The sequence below is a fragment of the Notolepis coatsorum genome, assembly GCF_963971535.1.
Source record: "Notolepis coatsorum genome assembly, chromosome: 2".
NCBI lineage: Eukaryota > Metazoa > Chordata > Actinopteri > Aulopiformes > Paralepididae > Notolepis > Notolepis coatsorum.
This window is the reverse complement of record NC_140166.1, coordinates 214,846,767-214,854,038: the sequence shown is the minus strand read 5'-3', so window position 1 is coordinate 214,854,038 and position 7,272 is coordinate 214,846,767. Positions and strand designations below refer to the sequence as shown.

The following is a 7,272-nucleotide window of genomic DNA, read 5'->3' as shown; positions in this document are numbered from 1 at the left end:
CGATCGGCGCCAGATAAAAAATTTCAAATGGACGTGCTTCTAGAAGTTACTACTTATCATCTGATGTTGACCGGATGGGGGGGGGTCGTTTATAATTCCGTGGCTAACGTTAGATGATTCATGTAATGTGGGTGATATGGTCATTAGAGCAGTTTGTATCGAACACGGTAAAAATAAACGCTGAAACTTACCCCAGTCTCCTCGGGCCATTGGGCGATGAGCGTGGAGCAAAAATATTCCTATTATGGGATGTTGAAATATGCGATCCATCTCCAGGTTGTATAATAGTATATACGTCCAAATCATGTTGTTTATCGCGTTATTGGTAACGGATCGCTATCCATTGTGTCGAGCTTGAGTCCCGGGACCTATAGCGAGTGATCGGACCGAATTTGGATGAGCACCAGTTTCCGTTTCCGGTTTGGGCGATCCGCCGATCGGCCACCGATGGCGCTCTTGAACCGTTGGAGAGTTGAGAGGGGATCAACAGTAGATCTCAAGTCTCCGCGGGAGAAATATGATTGCGATCACAGATTTTTGAAATATTGATCTCAATGACGTGTTACGGCGTCATTGGCAGAATTAGCATGGCGGGGAATGACGAGTTAAGGCGTCCTTGGCGATTAAAGTGTTAAAATGTGCTCTTAATTATTCTGATTGTCTGATGTCTTTATATTTATGAACACACTGTGACACTTGTGTATGTAACATCTCGACGGCACTGTAAATGAGTTTAATTACTCAGTGTATTATCGAGTATAAATAAAGATTGAATGAATGAATCTATAACATCATATACTCAAAACATTCCCCTGGGTGTCTCAGTGTCATCTATATACCATCATATACTCAGAACATCCCCCTGGGTGTCTCTCGGTGTCATGATGTCATCTATACCATCATATACTCAGAACATCCCCCTGGGTGTCTCTCGGTGTCATGATGTCATCTATACCATCATATACTCAGAACATCCCCCTGGGTGTCTCTCGGTGTCATGTCATCTATACCATCATATACTCAGAACATTCCCCTGGGTGTTTCTCAGTGTCATCTATACCATCATATACTCAGAACATTCTCATGGGTGTCTCAAGTGTCAATAATAAAATCATTACCAAGTCATTGTCGATGTAGTCGTTTCAGACTGTATACTTGAGTTTGAGTTTTATCACTCTAGTTTTTGGATTTGGAAGAGAGTTGCTCATTTTCACTAATATTTTGTACTGTCGCACTCGCAGAGGAATAGAATAACATGTATGAATTCTGAAAGTGGGGCGTAGTTCCCCTTTAAGAAAACATGAATAAGCCACTGCAAAGAGAAAGAAAAACAACATCCAGTCTCTCTCAGGTGAGTAGTTTCTGTATCTGCAGCGATTCCTACTTTCCCCGTATTATATTTTGTCACTGCTTAATCACACCGTAATTACAAGACGACAGCGCTGTAATTGGAAGGATCACAGAGGATGAAGTCCTGGAGCGCCGCAGTGGCAGAGAGGAAGCCGTATATTTGCCAGTCTAGCCCATAACTATTCTATAACTCGCACTCATCACATGAAATAAAGATGGATGGTGTTTCCCTTCACTTCCTCACTATAATCTAAAGCGCATGGGGGGGGGGGGGGGGGGGGGCATGTGTTTGTGGTGGTGTGGGCATTTTGTTTTAACGAGGGATGCAAGTGAATCTTTTTAAGCTTATATAAATATTTTATGATTGGAATTCATAGTATAAATTGAGTACCTCAGATGAAGAACCATATAACTGTTTTACATTTGCAGACAATGTTTTTAAACGTGATGTGTTCATTCATAGTTGAAGACAGTAGAGGCAGAGTACTTTATTATCCAACTATAAAGGACCACAACACTTTAACTTACCATCTTTAAAGACAGTAGAGGTTGAGTAGTTTCTTGTGATATATCACATTCCAAGTGATTTAGATTAACTTCACAACTGCAAATACATGGGCTGCAAAGAAAAATTAAAAACAGACTTATATGGTTCTTTGGTGCAAGGGTTCATTATAATACGTTTATATAAGACATGAAAAAGACATTTAGAAGAAATAAGACAAAATACAATTCTGGGAATTTATATATAGTATTTGGGTGATCATTGGTACTGTGATCATCAACTGGAGTTCATAGTTCAACCACCTTTTATTTGACCATTGCATCAATGGATGTCACCCACCCACCCACCCCCCTCTAAAAAATAAACATGTAATTAATCTTTATTAGGACCCACACCAACATACCACCTACAGAGATGGACAAAAAAAGTGTCCTTTCAGAGATGGACAGTGAGACAGTCGCATCTACTGTTTTACACAGGAACTTTGGGATTCTGTCACGTTTACAAGCAGTGGGGAAGATAAGAACCCCCCCCAAAGTTACAACACAATAGTCACAGAAATAAAGCTGGAAGACACTTGAATGCAATTGACCATATTCATGTGGTGGCCATTTGACTACAGTCAATGCAGCCCGAGGAGGTGTTTCCAGACTGCGTGGAGTAAATATCCCTTTTACTTTGATGTATATTAGTTCCACCTGGGCTAATAGAGGCCTTGCACAGAATGTCTCTCTTCCAAGATAGCTGCCGGTAACCATTGGTATAGTAACCGCTTTAGAATGAAAGCGCCGGGTTTCTGTCCAGTGGTCGAGTAGGTAAAACACTGGAAAAGCACATTACTGATCCTTTTGTAGATATATTTCGCATATATCAACTCACAGTAAGCATCGTGTCTTCACAAACGGGCGTCCTAAACATTCTGTGTTTAGGCCTCTACTGAGAGTTTGATACATCCTCACCTTTGCATTCAAGTAACTCATAGCTTCAAAACCCCTTCCTTATCAGTACACCAGGAAACATAGCAAGCAAAAGAAAAATATTCCATTATTTGTGCTTCATCGATCACTTTACATTCATTTTACATTAATCACCACTCCAAAAAAAAAAAAAAAATTGTATCAAAATATGCCTAACATGTTTAAAGTTGTGACATTTCCAGACAAGCGTGAGCAGCAGACACCTTCCTCCCTGGGACCGGTACTGGGACCAGGCTCTCGAGGTGGACGTCTGTACTGTAGACCTGTATAGTCTGCAACTGGTCATGGATAATCCACTGTTAGACTACCTTAGTATGTGCCTTGTTACTCTGTGGCGCTCCTGTATAACAAGATAGACGGAAAACAAGCCGAAGGCAGGTTTGACTAAACAGACTGATCAACAGTCAATATACACTTAACTTTGACCTACTGGTGTAACTTGACAAACAACAGGAACAGAGCTTCTTGCGAGCGGAGCAAGGTCCATTAAAACTCACCACTAAAAAGACAGGTCTATATATATATATATACACAAGGGGGTTACACGGTATCAGACGTGGTTGTTTTCCATATATCAAATGTACAATTCACAACTGAAAAGCACTAAAGCCTATTTCCGACAAAAACGGTAACATCAAATGAAAGCTTATTGCACACGGCACATTATTTAAAAGCGATCCCCTGCCGAAAGAAAAAAAAACAAAGCTACTGCTGCAAAACAAATTCTTCAGAGAGTAAATGCAGTTATTGCAATAGATAGTCACAATATACATTTTGAGTAGGTTGATTATGAACGTTAAGATATAGTAAAGAATTCCTTTCAATCGTTCAGTTCAATTCCAGTGCAAGTCCCTTTGCGGCTGGTTGTTCATTAACAAGGCATTGTGTTCCATTCAGTCGCCTCTGCCCTCATCAACCTGCCTGCGGAGGGACTGTAGAACTTCTCATGAACATCGACAACGGACCCAAGCGTATATCTCCGGGTTGTGGCGTTTGCCAACACGGTAGCCGACAGGAAATACACTCTGGGCCCCGTGCGGTTTCCTTCGCAACGGAAGTCTCTAGAAGAAAAGGTCTATAGGGGAAGTGCCTGGTCCTTTTCATATCAAATGTAACAGTCATCCACCACCGGTCAACACAAACACCCTAATCCACTTAACCAGCATCTGGGTATGTGAACAGATCAGTCCCCGTTATGTATCAAACTTTCTGATCCGAGATCACTGGTCGGGTAACATGTACACCTCACTATGAACCATGAGCCGATGTGGTCTCAGAGCAGCCCTCCTGTACGTTAAGATGCTTCATGAATACAGGCCCTGGTCAAGCCAGGAAGGCTGATAGGAAATGAACAGAGGCCTGGGCTGACTCAAATAGAGCTCTGAGTTGAGGTCAATTCACTTTCAATCAAATGCCTGCGATTCAGTGACTGGATTCCCTTAAAAAAAATTACAAATATATTGGAAAACTTCCGCCCCCTAAAAACAAGACTAGCCTAGTTAAGCCGGACACCCCCGTAATTCTTTCTTTGCACAGTGGGAAGAGGTCTGAACTAGTATTAACCCTTTCACTACCACACTACAGAAGGTTAACCTTTCACTACCACACTACAGACGTCTGTTGGGCGCTTTGGGTGCATGACACCAATAAAAATCATACAAGTCAAATCTGACATTTGTGCATTGTGTCTCCCAGTGGTAAAGGGGACACTGTTTTCAAGCTGTTTTACGATGATACTAGTCCAGCCTGCTCTTATCATTCCCCAGGCTGCACACAAATTCACCAACAATTAGTGAATATATTTATGAACTAAATGAATTGAAAGTGAATCGACCGACAGCTGTGTTTAGTTCAATATAAGACCATCTGGAAACCTGTGTGAGGCGACATGCTCCAAAAGTAAGCAAGAGAACATCACGTGGTGTTAGGGATCGAAATAAAATGTCTCGTAAAATGGTCATATGCTGTATTTCTTTTGTGCAATAATCTAATTCGGAATCTGCACTAAGACGATCGGTAACCATTCAATATACAAAAACTAAAAACAAAACAAAACCGGTAACAATATTATTGGTAAACAAAATCGTAACATTTCTCCAGCAGTCACTGGAGATGGCATTCCGTTGTAATACATTTTGCAGTCAATGCCATAAAAACGAGCCTAGCTGGTTGACGATCCTGAGAGCGACGGTTTACCTACATGTGCCAATACAACCATCCCGCCTCCTTACTTCAAAACGAGTAGACCACTAAACCACGTCCTGGAACTCTAGGGTTCGCCCCTCAGGCTAAAAGGAGGTCTCAGTCGACTAATAGTCACAGGACTGTCGACTAATCGTTTAGTTGATGTGAGAGTGAGTAGAGTGTCTAATAAAGGTGGTCGAGATCCTTCTGGGAATGGCCGTAAACAATCACATCATCCGCATATAAAGAAATATAGTGCTCAACTCCACCTAGTTTTAACGGACAAATCTGTAAAAATTTGTTTCCTTCACACGGTCATGCAGAAGGACCTCTTTATATCTGGTGCTAAACACCAGAGATGTGCTCATAATTCTTCAGGCAATAACTTATCAAGCATGGGGGGAGGGAGGGGCATAGCGGGGAGGGAGGGGCATAACAGGGAGGGAGGGGCATAACAATGACTAATTGACAAACAAAGTGTTGTTCAACTTTGACCAAACAGACTCATGGACTAAGAGCGGACAGCCCTACGTAACTTCAAGGGAAGCAGAACTATCCTTTTCAAGGCCTGTTGTGCCAAGATATAGAGAAACCCTAAGAGCAGCGCAAGGAAATAATAATAATAATAAAACATATTTACAAACCCCAAATGTAAACATACAACTTCATAACATCAAAAGCCTGCTCCTCAACAAACACAGGATATACAGGAAGTGAGAGGAACTCTATCGCCCGCCTACCTCATTAGAGTAGGACTAGGAGCGTGAGTGAACACACTACGTCGTCAAGGCAACAGCACACACAAACACCTACAGTATGTGCACAAACAAATACACACTCAAACCAAAAAGACATACGGCGACGTAGAAGTATATGTTCTTCATATTAAAAGATCTCACGTTTCAAAATATAGATTGAAAAAACTATGAGAAAGGGAAAACATTACAAGACACCACGTTAAAACACCCGAGTCTAGGAGAACCAGCGAAAAAAAGATGCTTTCAAAAGTGCTACGAACTAATCAGGGGAAACCTTGACATTTTTTATTCTAGTCTGCGATCTCTTAGTCAGGTACTACTTCTTGGGGATTTATTTTTTGGCATTTGTCCTGCAAACTCTAAAAGTAGCTTGTTAGAAGAACATTTACTTTATTCTCAATTCACGCAAGGCAACTGAAACTCGTCTAGTCACACAGACACACAGTCTCCCACACATACGGATTTCATCAGAGAGGTGTAGCGCTCTCTGGAGCAATTGTGGGGCTCAGTGCCTTGCTCAAGAGGACTTTGGAAGAGACGGTGGGTATTGTAGATTCAATACCTGCCGCCTTCCAGTTGCTAGCTAGCAAATTGGAATACACTGTAACGACCTTTCAGTTACCAGTCAGCCTCTATACCCGTCTAGACCATACTGCCACCACTGGAGAAATCCTTACTGAAACCAATGGGCACCACTACCAGTAGCCCAATAGTTAAGAGAAGTAAGCTTGTGACCAGAAGGTCACCAGTTTGAATTCCCGTCGGCAACAAGAGTCACTCTCTCCTCCCTAGACGACCGTCATTGAGGTGCCTTTGAGCAAGGCACTGAACCTCCAACTGCTCAGTGGCCCAGGTGAGAAAGCGTGCAGGTGTGAAGCAACACATGCTTTTCATCGTGTCAATTATTGTACTTGGTAAAGAAAAGACAATTAATAAGTGCCGTACTGAAATTCAAACTGGCAGGGTTATCCCTTTAAAGAGGGGCTGGTAAGGCAACGTAGAGGGGTGATAATGGTGCGTTCAGCCGGTCCTCGTCGAGTGGTAAAGTCTGGAATCTCACCGGGAGGTTGCACACAAGCGTCAGACCAAGTCGTAGATACAAGTGAATCTGGTTCCATGATACCGGAGTTTAGGAGTTGTGACGTATATCGCTGACCTTTCACCTTTTGTGGCGTCAAAAGAAAATCACAAACAAAGATTTACTGTGAACATGGAGCATCATGAGGATCATCAGACACGTCGACGCCCCTAAACATCGATAAAACCACCTGCATCGAGACAGAAAAAGGTTGAATAATCCGTCCCAATCTGCTGCCGTGGATCAGATGGGTGGATCCGACCTCCTAAACGACTCGCAGATACGACTTGGTCACGTGATGCATTTCACCCCCCGATTTGATGAGAACCGGCCGAACGCACCACGGAGCTTTCAGGGTCGGCTATGTGTGCGGTGGGTGGCGGGACTGGAGACCAGAGAGTCTGGAGCTCGGGGACGGAT

General features: G+C 42.6%; 1 protein-coding gene across 4 annotated transcripts in view; it reads right to left on the bottom strand.

Annotated features, from left to right (window-relative positions):
- Window positions 1–2,215: 2,215 nt before the first annotated feature.
- klc1a (kinesin light chain 1a) overlaps window positions 2,216–7,272 on the bottom strand; it is a gene marked incomplete at its 3' end in the record, with an annotated part of 109,512 nt that continues 104,455 nt past the window's right edge. For all 4 annotated transcript variants that reach the window (XR_014619421.1, XM_084308842.1, XM_084308844.1 and 1 more), the window contains one exon: window positions 2,216–7,272. This exon is cut by the window's right edge and continues 154 nt beyond it.